The following is a 13,145-nucleotide window of genomic DNA, read 5'->3' on the forward strand; positions in this document are numbered from 1 at the left end:
AAAGTAAAAAGTGTTGGATATGAAGAATGTAGCCAAAAACAGCTTACCTCCAGATGGGGCTGAAGAAACATTTAAGATGCAGGAGTGGAATCAAAAGACCTTGTTTGGAAAGCAAAGGAAAACTCATTCCATAGTATGCTGACAAAGCAGCATTAAATAAAGTTTTTTTCTTTTTCATAGAAAAAGAGAGATTTATCTAGCAATTTAAAACTAATTGCTGCCAGAAATTCCTTAATATTTATCTTTAAGGGTCCCAGAAATGATCAATGTGAGTTATCCAAGGAAATGGCATTACAATTTATCATGGCAGTGTTACGAATACACACGCATACACATATCCATACACATGTATATACACATACTCATGTGTGTATACATATGCATGTGTATGTATATACATACATGCATACTGCATATACATATATCTACATTTACACATTTAGTTATCTATGTGTTTATGACTTCCTGAATAATTAACAAAATATTATCAGAAGACCAGAATTAAGTATCAGAAGCTCTTTCATCAACTGAAAGAAGATACATACTCACATTATAAAAGTGGAACTCAAAATGTTCTAGAGAATGTAAGTATTAAACTAAACTGTAACTTGACCACTATTACACACCAAATTTGCCCACAATTAGAGGGACATACATTGATCACTAAAATCCTTTAAATAAGTTTTTAAAATATATGTGGACATATCAAATCCACATAAAATCCAAAGAATATGGAATTAAAAAACTTTCAAAATAGAGACCTAAAGTTTAAGCAGTACATGACATCCTTGTTTTCCTATCTGTTAAGGCCTTTATACTGATAATGTTTTTAACGAGCCTAGAGAGAATGAGCTTGCATATTAATATTTTTATTCAACTATTAAAGTAATGTTTTTTTTAATCAATTTGTACAACAGTCCAGAGAATATACAACACTTTATCATTTCTTTAATTACCCGGACAGTGACATCTACTACACTTTTTCTGATACGATCAAAAAAAGTAAGGTAATAAAATAGCTTAATTTTCAAAATCCTTTTTGAGCTCTTCCATGGTCTGAGACTAATTTATATTTTTCTTGGAGGCTGTAGATGTATGAACATTGACTTTGTTGACATAGTAACTTTCTACGGTCAGATTTTTTGCTCATTTTTCTAGCCTATTTCTTGACTTTTAACTCTTTTCTATAGTGGGCCTATGCTTCCATGGTGGAGGACGCACTGCCCCAAGCTTCAGGGGTTTTCATGCAGTTGTTTTCAGAGATACTTCTAGGGACCTGTAAGTTTTCAGTTCTTCTAAGGTAGGATGGTCCAAGGAGAGTTGTGTTTACTACTCCCTGTGCTATGCTGTAGTCTGTGAGTGACCACACATACTTTTTTCTGCCCTTGAACTGTGAGGAGTATTGTTACTCCACTGTACCCACAAGCTCTGGTCCTCCTCAGCCTGGGACTGGCCCCCCCAGGACTGTGACCCAGATCCAAATAAGGACAAAGCAACTGAGTCCTGCCCCCCATACCAGCAAAGAGACCCCTGGAATCTCCTTCTGAGCAAATGTTTGACCCCCCTATCATCTGTGGACTGAGAGCTCTGGAAGCAGTGAGTGCTGCTGCTAATTCAGTTACACCCCAGGGCAGATCCTGATTTGCTTTGATATGGTCTGCACTGGCACAGCCTGCACTGGTGAGGCCTGCACTGGACTGTGCTCCATTCTCACCCTCATACAACAGACCTTTCCTGCTGATCTTCTGAGTTGTCTTGCACTGGAAAATTATTTTATCCCAATCTTTTGTACATTCTGTCGATCTAAAATTTCTTTTAGGGCACTATTTAAAGGTGTTCAGAGGGGCTTAGGGGAGGGCTCAGGTGAGTTGATGCCTTTTTTCTGCCATCATGGCTCTGCCCCCTATCATGAAAATTCTTAAAAGAAAATATAAATGAGTTACAGGAGGAAATAATGAAACTATGCTAGTGAGGGACTTCAACTTTCTCTTCTCAGAGCTAAATAAATCTAACCAAACAAATTTTAAAAAAAGTAAATTGGAGATGTAAATAGAATTTTAGGGAAGTTAGATATTCTGGACCTCTGGAGAAAATTGAATGGAAACAGCAAGTAATATATCTTTTCTCAGCAGTATATGGCACCTACACAAAGATTGACCATATCTTAGGGCACAAAACCCTCACAACCAAATGCAGAAAAGCAGAAATATCAAATGCTTATTTTCTTAGAACAAAATACAATTTAAAAAATACAATTAATAATGAGCCATGGAAATATAAATTAAGATTAATTGGAAACTAAATCATCTAATCCTAAGAATTAATGGGTCAAAGAACAAATCATAGAAGCAATCTGTAACATCATTAAAGACAATGATAACAAGAAGACAACATACCAAAATTTATGAATTGCAGCTAAAGCAGTACTTAAGGGAAAATGTATGTTTCTAAACACCTGCATCAATAAAATAGAGAAAGAGAAGTACCATGCATTGCACATGCAGCTAAAAAAAAAAACTAGAAAAAAATTTAAAATAACCAATTAAATATCCAATTGGAAATCCTGAAAACCAAAGGAGATCATTAATATTAAAAGTAAGGAGACCATTGAAAAAAAATAAAATTAGTTGCAGGTTTTATTAAAAAACATGGATTAAATCATTAGTTAATTTGATTTTAAAAAAGAAAACCAAATTACCAGAATTAAAAATGAAAAGGATAAATTCCCAACAAGATAGAGGAAACTAAAGTATTTATTAGGAACAGATTTGCTGAAATATATGCCAATAAATCTGACCATGTATGTTAAATGAGTGAATATTTATAATACAAATTGTCCAGATTAGCAACAGAAGAAATGCAATAATTAAGTAATTACTGTTTGGAAAATGAAAATAAACAATCCAACAATGAGATCCCTAAGGAAAAAAAAATCCTCAGGACCAGATGAATTCACAAATGAATTCTCCCAAACATTTAAAGAATAATTAATTCCAATACCATAATAGTATTTGGAAAAATAAGCAAAAATGGCATCTTATCAAATTCATTTTAAGACACAAATGTCATGCTAATGCCTAAACCAGGTTGAACAAAAACAGAGAAAGAAAACTATAGATCTATTGCCCTAATGAATATTGATGCAAAAAAGTTAAATAAAATATTATAAAGGACATTACAGCAATATATCAAAAAGTCAGACACTATGACCAGGCTAGATTTATACCAGAAATTCAAGGCTGGGTCAATATTAGGAAAACTATCAACATAACTGACCATATCAATAACAAAAACCAAAACAAGGATTATATGATTATCTCAAATGCAGAAAAAGCTTTTGACAAAATACAACACTCACTTATATTATACCATACACACAGATACACACACTTAAAAGCATAGAATAAATTAAGTTTTCCTTAAAATGATAAGTATCATTTATTTAAAACCATCAGTATACACTATATTTAATGGACCTAATATGTTTGAAAAGGAAAATGACAAATGTTAGAGGGGATGCATGAAAATTGGAACACTAATGTGCTGTTGGTAGAGTTGTGAGGTGATCCAACCATTCTGAAGAGCAATTGGCAATGCTTTTAGGGAAAAAAAAAAAAGATCTCAGGAGTACTTAAGTGAACTTATGCAAAATGAAGTGAACAGAACCAAAAGAACAGTTTTTCACAGTCACATCAATACTGCATGATGATCAACTGTGAATTACTTAGCTATTTTCAGCAACACAAAGATCGAAGGCATTTCTGAAGGACTCATGATGAACAATGCTATCTATCTTCAGAGAAAGAACTCATGGAATCTGAAAGCAGATTAAAGCACACTAATTTTTTACTTTGTTATTTTTTTTTTGCTCTGTGTTTTCTTTCTCATGTCTAATAAGGAAAAAAAAAATGTTTTGAATGGCTAAAAATGTATAACCTACATGAAGTTGCTCGCCATCTCAGTCAGATATTAGGGGGAGTAGGAGGAAAAGAATTTGGAACTCTTTTTTTTAATGAATGTTAAAATTGCTTTACATGTAATTCTAAAAAAATATAAAATACACAAAAATAATTCACTATAGATGACACTCTCTTCTAAAGCACAAAACCATGAAAACTCATGAAATTAATTCAAAATATGACTATTTCATTATGTCTGTATTATTTAATAACATAGGTCTATTTCATAATATATCTTATCTGATATTGACAAGTGGCTCCTACTGTTTTCTGTACCTTTACTGTTTTCTACCCTTAATTTCAGGTCACACAACAACACATTGAAGGACAGTTAGAAAAAATCCTTATGCCTAAACCTGATTTCATAAGAGCTAAAATCAAGGTGTTGATTAAAAATTTGCAGAAGCTAAAACCTTTGAAATCTTCACAGACTATAAAAAATTATGTAACTACATAAAACGACTTTATAATACTTAAAAGAGTATAAAACTTATACCTCATAATTAAGAAGATAGTAAAAACAAAGTTGATTTCTCAAATGGCTTTGAAGAGATAGATATACTTAAATTAGAATTTTAAAAAAACTTAATTTTTTTTGTTTGATGGCATAAATCCAATTGGGAAACCAACTGTACCAAAAAAGCTCTTATTAAACTAGGTACTTGGTATAATAATCATGAATAAATGCTTTTTCCACAATATTTGAATCAAAAAAAGAATAATATTTTAATAAATGTAACCATTAAAATATTCAAAATATAGATTCCAAGTTGTATGAAAAGCTTTCAAAAATAGTAACAGCAGAACCTGGTAAGAACAGGAAGATACTGATGTTAACTGTATGATCCTGCTTGCTGCTGTTTCATACTGAAAAACTCCATCTCTGAGCCTCTTTGATTCTTTTTTATTCTTTCAATACACACAATAGAACAAAGAAAAAAATATTTTTTAATGTGGGCAGAATCTTATTGAGGACTCCATAGAGGATTAGCATAAGTATATCCCAATTCTTTTCTAATAATATGAAATCTCTGGGACTTATTTTGCCCAACATTAATTCCCTTGCAAGATAGCATGGTTATGTGTACTTTGCAGGATTTTAGTGGTATCCCCAAAGGACTATGAGTTCCTCCTTCTTAGGAGCTCAAGTCCTCATTCTGATGCATCCTTGATGTTAACCACCAACAATTATTGGCCTTATATCATTTACCAGTTGATATGTCCTTGATTTAGTTGATACCCAATTATCATAAATTAGGTTTTATGTAGGTACCTAAAAGATACAGTAAGAGACTTCTGGGAGCCAAGATGGCAGAGAAACCAGTAGGTCTCCCTCAGTCTCCCTTATTGACCTTGAAAAACCCAGAACATACCACCCCAGGAAAAATCCTGGAACAGTGGAGATGGGAAGGGGAAGACAGGAGAGTAATCTTGCTGTGGTTAAAGGAGACCAGTACAGGAAAAGAGGTATCCCAGCAAGTCAGTGGCAACCCCTACCTCAGCAAACTAGTGACCAGACCCCTAGCCCACAGCTCAAGAAGCCTGGGACAGTGCCCCCTGTGCCCCAGAAGCAGAGATCAATTTTAAAAGCCAGAAAAATACAAACAAGATAAAAAAAAGAAGCAACATAGAAAAATAATGACCATACAAAAGAAGGGAAGATCAAAATACAAATTCAGGGGAGAATAACATTGTCAATGCAGCCACATCTGAAAACTCAGAGGGGAATATGAACTGGTCTCAAGACAAAAAAAAAACCTTCTTAAAAGAGCTGAAGAAGGATTTTAAAAGTCAAATAAGGGAAATGAAAGAAAAATTGAACAATTTATTTAAAAAAAAAGAATGGAAAGTATACTTAAGAAAACAACTCCCTAAAAAGCAAAATGGGCCAAATGGAAAAGGAGATACAAAAGCTAACTGAAGAAAATAATTCATTAAAAATAGAATTGGGTAATCAGAAGCTAATTACTCCATAAGATATCAAGAATCAGTAAAACAAAATTTTAAAAATAAAAAAATATATAAGAAAATGTAAAATTCCTCATTGGAAAAACAACTGACCTGGAAAATAGATTCAGGAGAAATAACTTTAGAATTATTGCTCTACCCGAAAGCCAGAATGAAAAAGAAAAGAGCCTGGAAAGCATCTTTCAGGAGATTGAGGAAAATCAATCTGAGGTCCTGAAACCAGAAGATAAAATAGTCTTCGAAAGAATCCATTGATTACCTCCTAAAAGAGATCCCAAATTGAAAATGCCAAGGAATATTGTAGACATATTACAGAATTACCAGGTCATGGAAAAAAATCTTGCAAGGTGCCAGAAAGTAAGAAGTCAAATACTGTGGAAGCACAGTCAAGATTATGCAGGACCTTGCAGCTTCTACATTTAAAGATTGGAGGGTATGGAATATGATGAGGCAAAGGAGCTTGGATTACAACCAAGAATCAACTACCCTGTAAAATTGAGCATAATATTTCAGGGGAGGAGATGAACTTTCAATGAAATAGGAGACTTCCAGACTTTCCTGATGAAAAGACTAGAGCTCAATGGAAAATTTGATATTCAAATACAATACTCAAGAGAGGTATAACAAGGTAAAAAGGAAAAGTAAAACAAAACAAAACAAAACAAAAACCATGCTATTCAATAAAGGTAAACTGTTTAAATCCCTACATGAGAAGATGATACTTATAACTCTTATGACATTTAGATGAGATATACCTAGACAGAGAGGATGGGTTTAAGTCGACTTTGATGTGATGATAAAAACACTAATGAAGTGGTGAAAAGGAATTGTAATGGGAGAAGAGGAAAGGAGGAAGCAGAAAAGGTCAAATTACATGATATGAAGAGTCAAAAAGATATATTAGAAGGAAAGAAGGGAAGGAGATGAGCATTGTTTGAACTTTACTCTCACTGGACTTGGCTCAAGAAGGGAATAAAATAGTCAGTTAGGTATAAAATTTAACTTGCCATATAAGCAGTAGGAGGGGAAAGGGGAAAGAAAAGTGAATGGGCTATAGAAAGGAGGGAAAAATAGCAAAGGAAAAAGGAAAGAAAAGGGAGAGGGATGGTAAAAGGGGGTGTAGAATGAGGGAGTTGGTGGTCAAAACCAAACTCTAGTGAGCAAGGAAAAGGAGAAAAGAAGAAAAGGAGAAAGAAAAGCATAAATGGTGAAAGGGGGGAAACAATGGAGAGAAAGACAAAGACAATAGCCATAACTGTGAATGTGAATGGGATGAACTCTACCATAAAATAGAAATGGATAGCAGAATGGATTAAAAACCATACTCCTACAATATGTTGTTTACAGGAAACACATTTGAAACAGAGGGAGACACATAGGGTAAAGGTAAAAGGCAGAAGTACAATATATTGTGTTTCAACTGAAGTAAAAAAAAAAAACAGGGGTAGCAATCCCAATCTCAGACAAAGCAAAAGCAAAAATAGGTCTTATCAAAGAGATAAGGAAGGAAACTACATTCTGCTAAAAGGTACCATAGACAATTAAGTAATATCATTCCTAAACATATATGCACCAAGTAGTATAACATCCAGATTCTTAGAGGAGAAGTTCAGGGACTTACAGGAAGAAATAGACTGCAAAACTGTTAGTGGGAGACCTCAACTTACCCCTCTCTTAACTTGATAAATCTAACAACAAAATAAACAAGAAAGAAGTTAAAGAGGTGAATAGAATTAGTTAGATATGATAGACCTCTGGAGAAAACTGAGTGGGGATAGAAAGGAATATATCTTTTTCTTAGTGGTACATGGCAAATACACAAAAATTGACCATGTACTAGGGCATAAAAACCTCACAATCCATTGCAGAAAGGCAGAAATATTAAATGCATCCTTTTTCAGATTATGATGCACTAAAAACTATATGTAACAAAGGGCCATGGAAAGATAGACTAAAACTTAATTGGAAACTAAATAATCTAATTCTAAAGAATGATTGGGTCAAACAATAAATCATAGAAACAATCAATAACTTCATCCAAGAGAATGAGAGTAAGGAGACAATATACCGAAACTTATGGGATGTGGTGAAAGCACTTCTTAGGGAAAGTTTTATATCTCTAAATGTTTACATGAATAAAACAGAGAAAGAGGAGATCAATTAATTGAACATGCAACTAAAAAAAAACTAGAAAAAGAAAACAAATTAAAAATCCTCAATTGAATATCAAATTAGAAAGACTGAAAACCAAAGGAGAGATTAATGAGATTGAAATTAAGAAAACTATGGAACTAATAAATAAAACTAAGAGCTCGTTTTGTGAAAAAAAAATAGATAAACTTTTGGTTAATTTAATTTAAAAAAAGAAAGAAGAAAACCAAATTACCAGTATCAAAAATGAAAAGAATGATTAAAACAACAAATAGGAACTATTTTATTCAACTATTTAGCAATTTTAATGAAATGGATGAATATTTACAAAAATATACATTGCTCACATTAACAGAAGAGGAATTAAAGTACTTAAATAACCTCAAGTCAGAAAAAGAAATCAAGCAAGCCATCAATAAACTCCCTCAGAAGAAATCTCCAGGGCCAGATAGATTTACAAGCAAATTCTATCAGACTTTTAAAGAGCAATTAATTCTGATATGATAGATTTGGGAAAATAGAGAAAGAAGAAGTTTGACCAAATTCTTCTTATGATACAAATATCGTGCTGATAGCTAAACCAGGTAGAGTCCAGAGAAAGAAAATTAAAGACCAATTTCCCTAATGAATATAGATGCAAAAATTTAAAATGAAATATTAGCAAAAATATTAAAGCAACTTATCATAAGAATAATACATTATAACCACTTAGAATTTATAGCAGGAATGAAGGGCTGGTTCAGTATTAGGAAAAGTATCTGCATAATTGATCATCTCAACATCAAAATGAACAGAAACCACATGATTATCTCAATACATGCAGAAAAATATTTTGACAAAATACAACACCCATTCCTATTTTAAGAAATCTAGAGAACATAGGAAAAAATGGAGTTTTCCTTAAAATGATAAGTAGCACCTACCTAAAACTTTGAGCTTGCAATATATGTAATGAAGATAAGCAAGAAGCATTTCCAATAAGATCAGAAGTAATACGACGATGTCCATTGTCACCACTGTTGTTCAATATGATACTAGAAACTCTAGCTTTAGCCATAAGGGAAGAAAAAGAAATTGAAGGTACTAGAATAGGCAAAGAAGAAACAAAGGCATCACTCTGAAGATGATATGATGATATACTTAGTGAATCCTAAAGAATCAAGTAAAAAACTACTTGAAGTAATAAACAACTTTAGCAAAGTTGCAGGATGTAAAATAACCTCACACAAATCTTTGGCATTTCTATACATCACCAACAAAGCCCAAGAGCAAGAGATAGAAAGAGAAATTCCATTTAAATTACTGTAGACATTATAAAACATTTAGGAGTCTACCTGTTGAAACAAACCCAGAACTAGATGAAAACAATTACAAAACACTTTCCACACAAATAAAGTCAGATCAAAATAATTGGAAAAGCATCAGTTGCTCATGGGTAGGCCGAGCTAATAAAATAAAAATGACAATACTACCTAAATTAATTTGCTTATTCAGTGATATACCAATCAAGCTAGCAAAACATTATATTATGGAGCTAGAAAAAATGATAACAAGATTCATCTGGAAGAACAAAAGATCCAGAATATCAAGGGAATTATTGAAAAGAAATTCTAGAGAAGGTGGTCTACCTCTTCCAGATCTTAAACTGTGTTATAAAGAAGCAATCATCAAAACTACTTGATACTGGCTAAGAAATACAGTGGGGGATCAGTAGAATAGTTTCGGTTCATAAGACACAATAGTCAATGACTATAGGTGATCTACTATTTGATAAACCCATAGACCCCAGGTTCTGAGATAAGAACTCTGTATTTGACAAAAACTGCTGGGAAAACACTATGGCAGAAACCAGGCATAGAACAAAATCTTATACTCTATACCAAAATAAAGTCAAAATGGGCACACAATTTATATATACAGGCTGATACTATAAGCAAACTGGGAGAGCAAGGATTAGTTTCCTGTCAGAGTTATGGAGTACAGAAGAATTTATGACCAACAAGAGATAGAGAACATTAGAAAAATAAATTATATTAAATTGAAAAGATTTTTTTCCACAAATACAACCAATGCAACCAAGATTAGGAGGAAAGTAGAAAATTGGACAAGATGTTTTACTGGTGTCTCTGATAAGGGCCTCATTTCTAAAATATTTAGAGAACTAAGTTAAATTTACAGGCATACAAGTTATTCCCTAGTTGTTAAATGGTGAAAGGATTTGCCCAGGCAGTTTTCAGATGAAGAAATTAAAGCTATCTATCATCTTATGAAAAAAATATTCTAAATAACTATTGATTACAGAAATGCAAATTAAAAACAACTTTGAGGTACCACATCACAGCTATTAGTTTAGTTCACATGACAAAACAGGAAAATGATAAATGTTGAAGAAGATGTGGGAAAATTGGAACATTAATACAATGTAGGTGGAGTTGTGAAATGATTCAACCATTTTGGATGGCAATTTGGCACTATGCCTATCAGACTGGCTAACATAAAACACAGTAAAATTAAAGATGCTGGAGAAGATGTGGGAATATTGGAACAATAATGAATTGTTGGTGGAATTGTGAACTAACCCAAACATTCTGAAGGACAATTTGGAACTCTGTCCAAAGGGTTATATGCCCTTTGACCCAGCAATACCACTTTTAGGTCTGTGTCATATAAATGAGATCATACAAATGAGAAAGGACCCACATTTACAAAAATATTTATAGCAGCTCTTTTGAGGTGGCCAAAACTTGGAAATTAAGGGCATATCCATCAATTGGGGAATGGCTCACCAAGTTACGGAATATGCATGTAATGAAATACTATTATGTTATAAGAAATATAGCAGGCAGGCTTCAGAAAAACCTGGAAGGTTTTATATGAACTGATGCTGAGTGAAGTGAACAAAACCAGGTGAACATTGTGCACAGTAACAGCCACAGTGCATGATGATTGACTTTGATGGACTTAGCTTTGCTCAGGAATACCAGGATCTAGGACAACTCCAAAACACTCATGATGGAAAATGTCATCCACATACAGAGAAAGAACTAAGGATTCTGCATGCAGATTGAAGCATACTATTTGTTCTCTTTGGGTTTTTTGTTTGTCTGTTTGATTTCCTCTTTCTTGTAGTTCCTCCCAATTGTTCTAATTTTTCTTTACAAAGCGACTAGTGTGAAAGTATGTTTAATAAGAATGTTTTTGTAGAAACTGTATCAGATTACATGCCATCTTGGGGAAGGTGAAGGTGAGGGAGGTGGAGAAAATTTAAAACTCAAAAGCTTATGGAAGTGAATGTTGAAAACTAAAAATAAATGTATTAATTAAAAAAAAGATACAGTAAGAACTAAAATGTTAATACATTCCTCCAAAACAGGGCATATTCTTTCCTCTTTCCTTAAATACCTGTGCAGACTGAATTCAAACTTAAAATACATCCTCCAAAGCACTCACTACCACCAAATGCACTACCAAATGTCCCATAGATGCTAAATGAAATTTCTCCCTTGAGGCAGAGCTCAACCTATCAGATGCCCAATCATTTTTTGTTTCTGTTGGACTGGGCCAAGGAGGTTGTTCATTTTGACTCCATTCCCCACTGGAATCAGTGGCTAACTTGTATGGACTCCACTTTCTGGATCTCTATTTACATGTCTGATTTTTCAAAGCTCTCTAGACAATAGCCTACTCCATTTCAACCACAATATTTATACACTTAAGAGGAGGAAAGATTAAAACATAACAGAAGCAGAAAAATAGCCATTAATGTGCTCCTTTTTTATGTGTGCCTCGGTAGGGTGAGTGGCTGCAGATACCACCTCTCTTCTAATCCACAAACTTACAGCGGTCTTTGACTCAATCAGCAAAGAGAGATGGATTCCTTCCTTGGGGATTTTTGTATTTTGAACACTCAATTCTGACTCTGCAATCAGTTGAAATACTTTCATCATCCTGGAGTAAGAGAGCAATAAATAGTCAACTTCTGCCACTTTTTGCCTCAGTGATCTTGGGCAAGTTACTTAACGTATCTCTGAGCCTTAGTTTCCTCATCAATAAATTGAACAAGTTCCACTAGATGATTTCAAAGATCCTTTCCAAATCTACATCTATGATCTGCCAACTTTATCCAGCTAGTAAATGTCAAAAACAGGGTTTGAAACCAAGTCTTTCCAGACTCCAAGTCCAGCCTTTCTTCCAACAATAGATCATAATTTGAATGAGTAGTACACAGCATTAAGAGAATACCTGTAGACTCTCTGGAGCATTTTTAAAAAGGAAATGAGCCACTTTTCTATTCACCATGCTTGTCCTCCCAAAACGTTTGCTGTGCTCTATGCTTTTATGATACATTAGGAATAATTAAGTTGATGGATATGACATACTCTTCTTCTGCATTTTCATCTCCTCATCTGTCACTCCTACCCACTGGCAGTCAGTTCTGCAGCATTCTTCCTATTTTCTCAAGTGGCACTTAAAAACACCCACTCTATTCCTTTTTGGGTTCATTCACTGAATCAGTTTCAGCTGCAAAGGAGACCAGCCTCCCATGCAGATCAAAAAGTCCTCTCTGACCACTGTTTGATGGCATTTCAAAATTTTGTCCCTCCCTCCCCTACCAATTTTTACCTTTCTGTCAGATGCATAGAGAAGGTTTTAAAAGAGAATATTTGAGTGATTGATGTTTCTCCGAGGACTGAAATATTTTCAGTGCTTTCAACACCCACTGAATTATTTTTCCCAGCAGAATACTAAATGCTCTTTTCAGTTTTGTTTTTTTTTTTTTAACGTCTTTACAACAAGTAATAACCACAGATGCAATGCTCAAATTGCACCTCTAGGTAGCGTGTTTCTTAACAACATTAAATTTCAGGATGCCACAGGGCTTTGGAACTATGCTGACCCATTGTGAAAGTTAGAGGGCAAAAGAATCAAAGTGAAACAGTAAGGTGTGTGACCCTGAACCAGTCACCCAACCTCTGTTTTCATCAGTTTCCTTAACTCTAAAATGGGGATAATAATGGCTTCTAACTGCCAGGGTTATCACCTGAGTCAAATGACAATATATTTGCA

The sequence above is a fragment of the Phascolarctos cinereus genome, unplaced genomic scaffold (genome assembly GCF_003287225.1).
Source record: "Phascolarctos cinereus isolate Bilbo 61053 unplaced genomic scaffold, phaCin_HiC Scaffold_9;HRSCAF=440, whole genome shotgun sequence".
NCBI lineage: Eukaryota > Metazoa > Chordata > Mammalia > Diprotodontia > Phascolarctidae > Phascolarctos > Phascolarctos cinereus.